Here is a 12,591-nt window from a genome sequence, read left to right on the forward strand (position 1 = left end):
ATACGAATACCTTTCGGTTGCTGACGCCATCGCTGGAAAAGAAGGAGGAAAATGCACAATGAATCAGAAGGTTGAGTGAAGTAGTCAAGCTATTGCTTGAGGAGAAATAGGGCGACGGTCGATCAAGGAGAGGCAGAGAGATGAGTGAAAGTTCAGAGAGCTACAGCTAGGGCAAGCAAAATGGAGAAATGACAAATAAGACTATTAGATCAAAGTTTAGAGAGCTCAATTGAGTAAGATTTTTTTTTGTAAATAATATAATTATTTAATATTAAAAAAAAAACTTAGATTGAGCCAGACTAATTAATTTAAAAGAGTAATTTTTAGTTTGGTCTGACCCGCATGTATAGTTTGATCCGTTCAGTTCAATCTTTTATTTGGGTTGAGTTTTTTAAGATTGGGTCAGATCAGGTCACGTCAGGTCGAAACCAGACCGGGTTTGAGGTTTTTTTTGCACAGCCAATGAGACGCCATTTTCTCTAATCCGCCAGCAGCCCCTTTCTATCGTTGGTCGTGGAAGCCGCTGCAGTTTGCTGCTCTTGATCTCCACCTCTAGACGCTTGTGTCTTCTCCACCATCGGCTTTTTCAGCGACCTCTATTGTTTTCAGTGTCCACCGTCTCTCTGCTCTGTCCCTCTTGCTTCTGTAAGTTCTTTCACTTCTTTGTTCTTCCTCAATTTCTTCTTAGCCTTGCTTTTCTATCGCTTCTTCTTCGGCTTCTACTTTTTCATAGTCACCTTCTTCTCCACCGATGAACCAGTCAGAAAGATTGATGCTTTTTTCTCTTGTTTCTCACCACCACATCAAGCGGATGTAAAAATTCAGGCAAGGAAAGGAAATAAATTTCTGGAACAATCTCAACCTTCACTGCATCGCAGCCAAAATTCATGCCCCTATTCTAACTGTTTCAAGGTTCTGCATTTTCCCTTCAATTTCCATTTGAAATTCATTTTTCTTTGGTTTTCAAGGGAGGTGCTTTTATTCATGGGAAACTAATTTTTTCTTCTCTCTGAGTTTCACAAATCAAAACGATGGAAGGAGGAGAAGGCATTGAGCACAAGAAGGAACTGTGGACGGAGAAGACAAGTTTTTGATGGAATGCTTTGGGTTCATGGAAGAAGAAAAAATCTCTTTCCTTCTACTTGAATGGACAGTAAAGAGAGAGGGTTTTAGAAATTGAATGCTTTACTCAAGAGCGGTTTAAATATACATAGGACGAGGCTGCTAATGGGTTCGTACTAATTTTGTGTGGATCAAAAACTTAATGTTTGACTTTAATGTTGATTGTTTGCAGTTGGGACAAGTCCATTGGTGTCATTGGTGTCTTTGAGCAAAGATGAATCAGACCACCAAATCCATCAGTGGAAGTTAGATTTGAGTCAACAACAAACGAGAGGAAGCCATTAATGTGATAACTTCGGACAAGTGCAAGACGGGAAAGGAAGCCATTAATGTGAGCGTATCCAGATTTTCCATATTTTTCTTCATATATTTTCCATATTTTTCTTCATAAAATTTTATTTCTGGACCTTGATTTTTCTTTATCATTTGGTGCTCATTAAAACTTTATTTTTAAAGGACCTGATCAAATTTGCTGATACAAGAGAGCCTAAAATTAAAGAAGCAAATGAGAAAGAGTAAGTCAATTCTCTTACTCAAGTTGCCTGCTATCATTCCCAGAAATTATTTTTCATCCTTTGCTCAATTTTCCTCTTAGATAAGTCTAATTTTGCATCATAATTCAATTATATCAAATAAGTTTGTAATGTGTTTATTATAATTTCTAGCCATTGCTTATAGGTTTTATAGAATGATAAATCATCCGTGATATTTGGGTTTGGAGTGTTGGGTGTTCCCAGTTTTTGTTTTCAAATTTTGATAGGCACTGAGATACACCATTCTGACTTATGGAGAACACAATTCTTCTTCGGAGGATTTGATGAGAAGAGAGAATGCTGCTGCTCAGTATGAACAAGTTTTCGAACGGGCATTCATGGATCCACCTTATGTTTCCTAATGAAGACCTATTTGTTGAAAGAATGGAAGAACAAATCCATGCCACTTGAATTTCCTGTTCACGGGAAGCTATTTGATTCTGGAAAATCTAGTAGAGGTAGTTTTGTTAATAAAATCCAGTAGAACTTTTTCCTGACTTGTCATTGGTGTGATGCTTTATAGTTGAATATTTTTATTCATGCACTGATCTAGAAATGATGCTTTTTACTCTTTTATATTGAACCTAAGCATATTGAATCTGATGGAGCATCTGGTGAGACCTTGATGGAACCCACCAATGCCTTTAATCAAATTTTCCCTTATTTTGGCTGCAATAAATCTTTTACACATTTTTGTTGTCTGCTGATGACAACATATGCAGTATAATCATGAAGTTATTGTTAGAAAATGAAGGCTCGCTGAATGTTCTTTTCTTTGATACAGGCATAGGCAAGAGGAACATGACAACGCCTATTATAATATCAGTTTTGATAGGAATAACTCTCATTACACTATCTGGATATTTCTTATGGAAAATATGCTCAAACCAAAAAGGTAATTTTCAAGTTTACTTTGATCTTCTTTTTGATTATTTAGATAGGATACAATCTTATCTTTGTTATCTTAGTAAATTTCTTCTAGAAAAATTTATTAGAGGGGGCAATATTTAAGCTAAATATAAATATTGATATTTTTGAAGAAAATATAATTCTAAATATTAATTAAAGTAATATATAAATAAATTATATGAAAAGTTTAAAAATATATATTAGTTTCATTTGTATCATAAATTTATTTTAATAATAAATAAAAGAGTAAAGAATATTTTTAAAGTATGTATACTTGATAATTTTGAAGAGAGTATGGGGTAATTAATTTTTTAAGGGGGCAATTGTAATTTTAAAGGGGGCAAATGTAATTTTAACTAAAAATCAAATGCAATTTTTTCTTTTCTAGTGGGGGCAATTGGCCCCTCTATGCTCAATGTGGGTACGTCCCTGCACCTGAGTTTCATCATTTTGATACAGAATATGCCAGAACTTCATATAAAGTTTCTATTTTCTTATTGTGCTTATTGAATCTATCTGTTTTTTTAATGTAGTGTGAGACTGAGATGATTTTATGTCGTCTATTTTTCTTTCTTTTTTTTTGAGAAGAAACTTGCCATATCTTTTTATTAGATTAATTTGTATTTATTTTTTGTTTTATTGTTTATCATTTTTAGTAAACATTCTATCATGACTAGTGCCAGTATGTGATTTCTTTCTTTCATTTACTTATTTGGATGATGAGCTAAAAAAAGCTTTATTGTTAGAATCTTAAATAAAGATTGTAAAGTCTTACAAGTCAACACGGACTTTACTTACGTGCACCGTATAACACGCACAACACAAACACTTAATTTATTTTTAAGATGCGGGATCTTGACTTTGAGTTAAAAATACCCCAATCATACAATCAATGCCGAATAAAAGATGTTATAGAAGCATAGGCACCATATCCTTGAAATAGAGATTAAAGCAATTATTTTTATTTTTTATTTTTCAAAATGTGCCGAGCGTTGCGGCATGTACCACATGTGTCGTGGCATGTGATACAAAGCTACAAGTTTCAGCTTTGTGCCATGTGCCACGGCATGCCATATGCACCGTGATGCATGTGTCAGATTTTGTTATCATGACAACAATTCGACATGAAATTCAGCTGCGTGCCATTTTCACATGTAGTGTTTGATCGGAGTGATCCAAGCGCCTACATAAAGATCATAAGACAAGCTAACTAATGAGATAAGTTTGGACACGATTCAACGGTCCAATCTCAATTTGGACACTCAAATGCAAAAAAGTCACTTTTCTTTAAAAACTAAGCACCTCAAGTGTTTAAATTTCACACCTTGGCTTATCATACCACTTTAGGTCTTGAACCAAATTCAAAAGAACTAAATATACTTGATTGGCTCATTATATCACATATACTACCCCATTCACACAACTTGACCTCTCAATGCCACCTGTAACACTTGTGGACTTAGATGAGGAAACACATACACTATCACATATTTGCAATCATACTTGTTCCACTCACATATACTTGATTTATACAAATGGGGCCAAGCCTCATCATTTAGTCAGGATTCACTATCTATGTGATTCACACACATATACACAATATTATGGAATCACATATAAACACTAGTGGACCAAGATAAACACTTTATTTCCATAATCTTGCTCATAATACACATCTCTAGCTTTATACTAGTATCTACACAAGCTAGGAACAAATCACTTTTCACATAATATGAGACAATATTTCTCAAAAATATACATTTATATATTGGCTTGTAATAGCATTTACGCCTGAACATAGATTCACAAATAATTGCACATATGGCGAAGATGCAACACAATTTATATAAGCAAATCACCAAAATGGCACATATATATGTATATTCACTTCCTAGTTGGCAACTTAAACACTATTTATACAATTATACATTCATACTCTAGAGTAGTGTTACAATAAACAAACATAGCTACTCTTCTCGTGCCTCCTTTCTCGACCTCTTAGACCTGTCAACACCTATAAACATGAAGTAATGGAGTGAGACATACGTTCTATTAACTTGAATAAACTCAAGTAGCGATTAACAAGTAAAACTAAGCACAAGAGATGGACTAACGCTATTTTTGAAATAAACAAGTAAAAATATGATGCGATGCGCAATCAATCACTACGAGCATGCACTCCTGAATCCCCTTAGTGGATAATAATCAACATTTAGACTAAGACTTTCTAGCCTTACACAATGTAGGGCTACTAATTGCTACTTTAGACCATGGTATCATGTTTGAATGTTTATGCACTCGTGCAACACCACATTCATCACATGCATCACCCTTCACACACATGAATCACTTTCACAAAAATGCTATTCTATCATTTTATAAATTATGACATAAATAATTTACATAAAGAACTCGTAAATAATTTCACGAGCTAATAGATAAAAAAGTTAATCTAGTTACTTCACATCTTTTTTTACTAAGGGTTATTGTTTTCACTAAATTACTTGAAATGTGTAGATTTTCATGAGCGACGACCCTTGAATGCTCAATCTACATAAACAAGCATCTTTGATCAGTTTTCACACTTAACTCAAAACACCACTTTTGGATAAGCCACATTGCTTAGCACTTATATTCGCCTTGCTTACACTTTTTGTGTTCACTAAATCCATTCAGCATAATTATGTACCCTTAGGCCATTATAATGACCAAAACACCCTTCCCACACTCTTAATAAGCATTTTTGCCCTTTTTAACTTCTCAATGTAGGCCAATTTGAGCTTATTTCTCTAAGGCTCAACTATTAAACAACAAACCAATCGCAAAACTTTAATTTTGCACCCAAGACCCTTTCTAATACTACGGAGTAAGAAAACAATCCCTCAAAATTTTCTGATTCAATTTCTCTATAACTTAAGCTAAGAGAGATAAGGGTAGAAATGAAGTATAGGGCGGTATAAAACTTACCCAGCAAGTCATTAGTTGGAACTAACTCCTAGTCTATCACAAATCGAGACCCTAGCACAGTTAGACCTCCTTCTCCCCCTCTCGTTCATTTTCCATTTTCTCTCCTCTGTTTTGTGAGCTAACTCACATAGGCTTTATCCAAATTCTATGTCATGCGCTGCAGCGCGTTTGTCACATGCCCGTGGTGTGTGAGCACAGTGAGACACTTTTCACTGCTAATCACACGCTCAACTTTGGATCGCCGTTCCACCACTCGGTTCTATCCATTCAACAATCCAACTGGTGAAAACACTAATATACCATCCGAATTCATGATTAATCCACTAATTATTAATTTATTCTTAATTAGCAATGAGTTTCTTGGATTAAAAGTTCAGGATGTTACAAAGACTTTGCCCCATTATATTGATTCCCTCAAGAAATTCATTCATATGTCATGATTTTATTGGAAAACCTGATAGTAAATACTTGGTAACTGCAGTTTTTCCAACATTTTCTTGTCTAATTTTCTTGATTGACCATAAAGTAGGTTTCGATTAGTATAAATAGAATGGTTTATTTCTTCATATGATTTACATATTTTCTTGTATTTTAGAATTTTGACTGGGTAAATCTTTTATAAACTTTTTTCCTTTTGGTTGAGTGTTCTGTTCTATTTGCAAGAAAAGCTGCTCTGATGCATCTCCAGTAGAGATGCTATGAAAAGGCATATGAGCTTCACACTAGGAGTCTCAAGTTGTGATTTCCAAATTTTCGAACACTGATTTGGCTTATCCATTATTGAAGTTAAGTTGCATTTAAAGTGTTTATTATTCACAGTAGAAATGTGTTGAATTTTGTGACCCAAAATTTTAGAGAAAGATGGACTATTTATCTAAATATAGTGTTAATAAAACAGATGGAATATTTGCATGAATAAATAACAATAGCAAGAGTTTGATTTTCCAAGAAAATATGAATGCAAAAATCCAAGAAGCTGTAAATAAAAAAACCTAAGATAGCATAAAAATCAAAGAAATAACAATAAGAAATAATAGTGGGAAAATAACTCAAATCAAGTTTGTTGGTGCATGATAGAGACTCATGATGATCTGCAACAAATTGCGGAAAGTGTACAAAAAGATGACTTGATGCTAAATTCCAAAAAGCTGGAAATAAAAAAAACTGAGATAGCATAAAAAACAAAGAAATAACAATAAGAAATAATAGCAGGAAAACAACTCAAATCAAGTTTGTCGATGCATGATAGAGACTCATGATGATTTACAGCAAATTGCAAAAAGTGTACAAAAAGTGACTCAAGTTTGATTTGCATGTCAAAGTAGACATTTCATTATCAAGAAACAAAACCTTGCATAATTGATATTAGATATCAGAACAAACACTTAACTATAATGATGCTTAAGGGAAGTCAGAGTTTATCAGTTAACCCTTTGTAACATTTAACTATAATTATACTGTTTACTAAAAGTTTGCTGACTTAGATTTAATATTGTAAGGCAAAAAGTGGAAGTAATGCAGCCCTGTTGTTGGATCTATTTTAATTAATCTTTGTATATGTCATGTTTTTAGTTATCAAATGGAGCTTTTTCAATAGTTGTGTCTAGAATCTTTGTCGGGAAAAGTCCAAACTCTCTTGATGATGTTTCTTTGTTGTGGGGGTGGTTCTTTGGCAACCTCTGAAACAAGCATTGGACATGATGAAATATTTTATATGGAAGCATTCAATTAGTCGTTATGTTGCTAATGATGGTATGCTTGATCCATAGAGGCAGTAGTTAAAAGAGAAACTTCTGATTGGACTTGTGATGTTCATGACAGTGCTTCTTTAATGTTTACTGATCTGTCATATAATTTTTGATGTATATCAGTTAAACCTTTTTGTCTCAGACTGATGTGTTATCACATCTGCATTTAAAGATATTGGAGACCTTTTGCTCAACTAAGCCCAATGCAATTGGAACTAAAGGAACTAAACCTTTAGACATTGAAGACCCATTGAACTGACTATTGAAACCATAGGAATATATGTCTGACTAATTACTTTTAAATTAATAACTTAACCTCTATATTCTTGGTCTTGCTGCCAAAGTTTTTTCTTTTCTAAAAAACACAACGAAAGCTATTTTTAAGTTTGGGTCATTCCAAATTCAATTATATGTTTAAGTTATTGAAATTAGGGACTCTAGGGTTGGGAGGAGTAGTGATCTGCTCGAGTTTTACTGTTCATAACTTTGAAGATATGCATTTTCCCTAAAAGTGGTCTGCATTTTAATTAATATACCTTTACATTCATTGTTGTATATTATCAAATAGTCTACATTTTCCCTTCAGTTTCTGTTTGAAATTTAAATTTCGTTGTTGGCATGTATAGAAGGTGGTCAGGAAAAACCCTCTTACATGATGTTCTTATCTATTATTGAGTTATAAACATGATCCCCTGCTTTGTACGTTTCTCTTTTTGTCTTGCAACAAAATTCAAGGATTAAATCTCATAGGACAGCTTGGACAGCTGATCATTAAATCACTATTACAATTTTAAACTATTTTATATGGTTGTCTTCTTCCATTGCCGGAAATATTTTGAGGCAAATATGGGTGCAACCATTTGGTTAGGTTCCAAGTAAAGTTTAGTTGTTTAGTTTATCCCTTTTCTACAGTTGCTTGTACGTACTAGAGACGAAGTTAATTCATGTGCAGCTGTGGACAACTTCAAAGTGCATCATTCTTAGTTGTAGCTCCTAATGTTTTATTTGGGCTTGACATGGAGAAAATACCAGTTCCTAGCATGTTATCCTCGGAAGGTTTCATTGTAGATTCATTCTACATGTGTTTTGGACGTGATGGCATTGGAAGGATGAGTTTTGGGGATAAGGGTAGCCCTGATCAAGAAGAGACTTCATTTAATTTGAACCCATCGTATATGCATAAAAAAGGCATAGAAAAAGGCACTCTCATTTCCATATCTGAACCTGTTGTTATCTGACAATAATAAGGTGGACTCTATTTTGTGCATTTCAGACATCTCAATGAAAGAAAGAGAAAGAGAGAGACATAACTAATTAAGAACTCAAGCCTCTTTATCCACCAAAGGAAGAAATAATCCATACCTTAAAATAGGTTAAAGCATAGACAATGACAACTGGGATAAGACGTCTGTTAGCATGTGTCTTGATTTTCAACTTCGCAAAATTCAATATTATTTTCAGGCTTGACTTGATTTTCTACTATTAGTCCATTTGTCTTGATTCTAATTAACTAATGTCACAAGGGAGATCATTATTTCATTATAGAAGTACATGGTCTTGAAGAACACGTATAGACTATAGAATTATGATTCATATATCCTATATTTTTTCTGATATAAACAAAATATTGCTCTTATTGCTTAGTTATGATGCCAATTTTATAAAAGTTGTTGATGGTTGCTATTGTGAAATTGACTTTAACTTTTTTGTATAGAGACTTATTTAAATATCTGTCATCTTTCTACTTTAAACTTCTCTGATGAAAAAAAAAAAAAAGCATAGTTACTATATTTTGCATAGCCCAACACGTGCACTACATGGGTGAGTAGTTGCTACAAAAATATAAAGGAAAAATTAATCTTTTATCCTTTAATTTTTAACTCACTTTTAACTCAGTCCTTCAACTATAACTTGTTGCAACTCAATTCTTCAACTTTTGATTTACTTATAACTCAATCCTTATTTTTAATTTTTTTTAATTTTTTTTATCAAATAAGAGGGATAAAAAAATTCTCATATATTATTTTAAAATGCTCTCTTTTTATTCATTAATGTGAGATATAAGCTAATATGGAAAAAAAATTAACAAAGATTAAGGGACTAATTTGTAAGTGATTTAAAAGTTGAGGGATTGAGTCATAGGCGAGTTATAATTAAAGAATTGAGTCACAACAAGTCATAGTTGAGGGACTGAGTTATAAGTAACTTAAAAGTTGAAGGACTAAAAGATTAATTTTTTCAAATATAAATAACCTTAAGTTTCAATAAATTTTAAACAACCTTATATTCCAACAATTCTACACCTCAAAGTCTCACTGGTCAAGAAATATGCTATAGCTTTCAAATATAAAAGGCCCCAATATACTTTTAACTATGTTGTATTATGTAAATTTTTTTTTTTTACAGGTTTTTCATACTGGGATGAAAGAGAATTCAGTTGGGAAAGATAATAATATACCACAAGGACCATCAAGTTTTTGTGCAGACTCGAGATATATGGATTCAAAAACTATTATACTATGTCTGCATCATTACATACTTTTTGCTTAACAGCCTTGATAACCCTAAAAAGTCTTCATATTTTATGATTTTTAAACAAAATATAAGCAGCATAGATGTTATCCATGGCTGCTCCTATATGTTTCATGGCGGTATGTTATATTATTTGTCCGCAACTTGAGCGCTATGTCCTTCAAGTAGATGAGATGAGGAGGTTTTGGTTTGAGTTTTTTTTCCTACTTCTCAATTATGACCATAATATTGGTGCTTGAAGTCTTGGCACAACATAGATATTGAGCACTTCTTTAATCTTGGCTATTTTTTTTTTTTTAATTACATACGACAAGCCAAAGCTTGAGAATAAAAGGTTACAAGAACCTAATTACTGGAGCATGAGCACTTGCCCCTATACACCATTTCTTAGAAGAAAGTCGGAGCTTCAAAAAATAGCCTGGAGTTTTGCTCCTCGCTATACATGTTCCTCACCATGAGTCCGATTCCCTTCCTGTAAAAACAATCTTGATCTCCTTTGAATGACAGGTAGCTCCGTGTCTGATATATAATGGACATAAGGGGGTGACCTGGTGCACATTCCCTCAAAATCAGATGCAAACCCTCAAGTGAATCTGTATGAATTATGACTTTCTCAATGTCATTTTCTTGACATAAATGGAGACCAGTTTATTTTCATATGTTAATGTGAAGAATAAAAACTGCATATTTCCATATTCCCATAGATTTTTTTTTCTTTGCGTGGACTTTATTTTAAACTATATTAGTAGACTTTATTTTACACAAGACAATAGTAAGGTTTTGTGCAAAGTATTTTTTAAAAAATAACGAAGTCATCTAATCAGTCTTGATTTATTAAGGGTCACCAATATTGTAAGTTATTGTGAGAATATAAATTGTTCTAATCTTACGATTGATTATAATCACCGCGAGTGCTACGAGTAGTATAAGCGTATATGACGAAGTAAAACACTAACTAATTCAAGTTTTATTGTCAATCATTTAGGAGGGCTATGTTTGGACTTGCAATGAGACATTAACCTCCTTTGAAGCCATTGGCAAGGTTTATATATATATATATATATATATATATATTTATGAGGATTTATGTGGTTGAATTGTGCATATACCAATGGTCTTTTTGTATTTTTTTTTTCTTGGTGGATTATAGGTTTATATAGGTTTCCTTGGTGGTAAATTTTGGTGTTCATAGGTTTATATGGTAAGTCATGTCTAATTAGGGATGCTTTGTCCATTAATGTGAAAAATAATATTAATTTCTGTTCAAGTAATTTTTTTACATATTGTTCATGTAATCTTGATGAGTTACACTGTTTGTAGATGCAAAAAATATATTTCCATTTACCCTTATTGAAAACAAGCATGTGATCATACTTCCAATATATCCCTTTTACTTGCAATAAACTATAGCAAGTTGACTATAATCAATGTCTAAATCCTCCTTTCATAGAACTTTTATGTAAAACATCATATCATAATTATAATTCTCCCAGGAAATGCATAGCCTTATAAAAAGGGATGGGGTTCCTGCCATACAATTGTGTAATCGGGAGGTGAACAAAGTTGCCGATAAATTGGCCAAGACATCTCTGTTGAGTAGCATTGGAGTTTCAGTTTTAATGGTACTTCCCCAATTTATCCAACAAGAGCTACAGTTTGATTTAGTTTCTCGGTCTTCATGTAATAGCTATTGTCAACGAGTAATAACTTGGTAATAACTTAGTATATAAGTTCGATGTAGGACTATTTTATTTATAATTCAAGAAGATGTTAATTATAATTTTATGATGCACTGTACAAGAAAGTAAATGTTAGCAGCATTCAAAATTAAAATAGTTGTAGGATTATAAAAAAAATGAAAAGTTCTTAAACTACAAAGTGAAGGAGTTATATCTGAATTAAAAATATTTGCACAATATAGATAATGGCATTATATTTAAAATAAAAAAATTGTAGAGTTTAATATTATAAATAGATGTCTAGCAGTTTTAATTTTTTTACGCAAAAGCTAGCAAACCAAGCAAATTTTGCAATCAACAGATTATTATAAGAATTAATCATTAAATTTACAATAAACATCTATGCATAACCTTCCAATGCTTTGCATTAGGAAGTAAATGCATGGTATGTAGCATTGTCAAGGGTAAGATGTATGAATGGACTGCAGATTTTGTTACATGATCATGAAAATCTTAGGAGAACAATAGCAAGTGTTGTTTACAGAGAGATCTTTAGGAACTTGGGCTAATGAGATGGTAGGTATCTATTTTGATTGTCATCTCTTCTATGTTTGATTTGACAATGTTGTAGTAACGGATTAATATTTTTTTTTTATTGGTAATGGATGCTACAATAGATGAAATAGAATTTCTATGTATTAAGAATGCATTCTATGACATAATAAAGTAATGACATTTTAACTAATATAGTATTAATAAAAATAAATATAACGTGCAGTGTTAAATTCAATATAGTTTTTGCTTGTAAAAGCTAGTTCTTTAAGAAGAAGAAGAAGAAGAAGACGTGAAAATTTCTTGTTCAAGAACACTTAAAAAATTGTCATGATGATGCTACTTTTCCCTCATCATAAAGACACACCTACAAAAACCATATAATAGTGGTGCTAACTTCTTCTTCTTGTTTTTTTTTTTCAAAGCAATTGGTTCAAATGGTTGAAGGAGTTGGATTAGATTATAATGGGATTTAATTTCCAATTTTAAAATATGCAATCACATTAAATGAATATGTCAAAAATATTTTCAAGATACACCAATGAGGCT

The 12,591-nt window shown here is 32.5% G+C and overlaps 1 long non-coding RNA gene across 7 annotated transcripts; it reads left to right on the forward strand.

Moving 5' to 3' along the window:
* The first annotated feature begins 458 nt into the window (after positions 1-458).
* LOC129290502 (uncharacterized) lies at positions 459-11,596 on the forward strand. Of its 7 annotated transcripts, XR_008588424.1 has the most exons (7): positions 460-645; positions 809-912; positions 1,295-1,453; positions 1,579-1,637; positions 1,883-2,113; positions 2,440-2,550; positions 9,686-10,087. It is a non-coding gene; the product is annotated as an uncharacterized LOC129290502 (long non-coding RNA). The 7 variants fall into 7 exon arrangements; XR_008588422.1 differs by lacking the exon at positions 9,686-10,087 and adding an exon at positions 11,305-11,596 and having other exon boundaries at positions 459-645; positions 809-1,453; XR_008588417.1 differs by having other exon boundaries at positions 459-645; positions 761-1,453.
* The last annotated feature ends 995 nt before the right edge of the window (positions 11,597-12,591 follow it).

The sequence above is a fragment of the Prosopis cineraria genome, unplaced genomic scaffold (assembly GCF_029017545.1).
Source record: "Prosopis cineraria cultivar Desert tree isolate PC_DT_omini unplaced genomic scaffold, ASM2901754v1 PC1, whole genome shotgun sequence".
Classification (NCBI taxonomy): Eukaryota; Viridiplantae; Streptophyta; class Magnoliopsida; order Fabales; family Fabaceae; genus Prosopis; species Prosopis cineraria.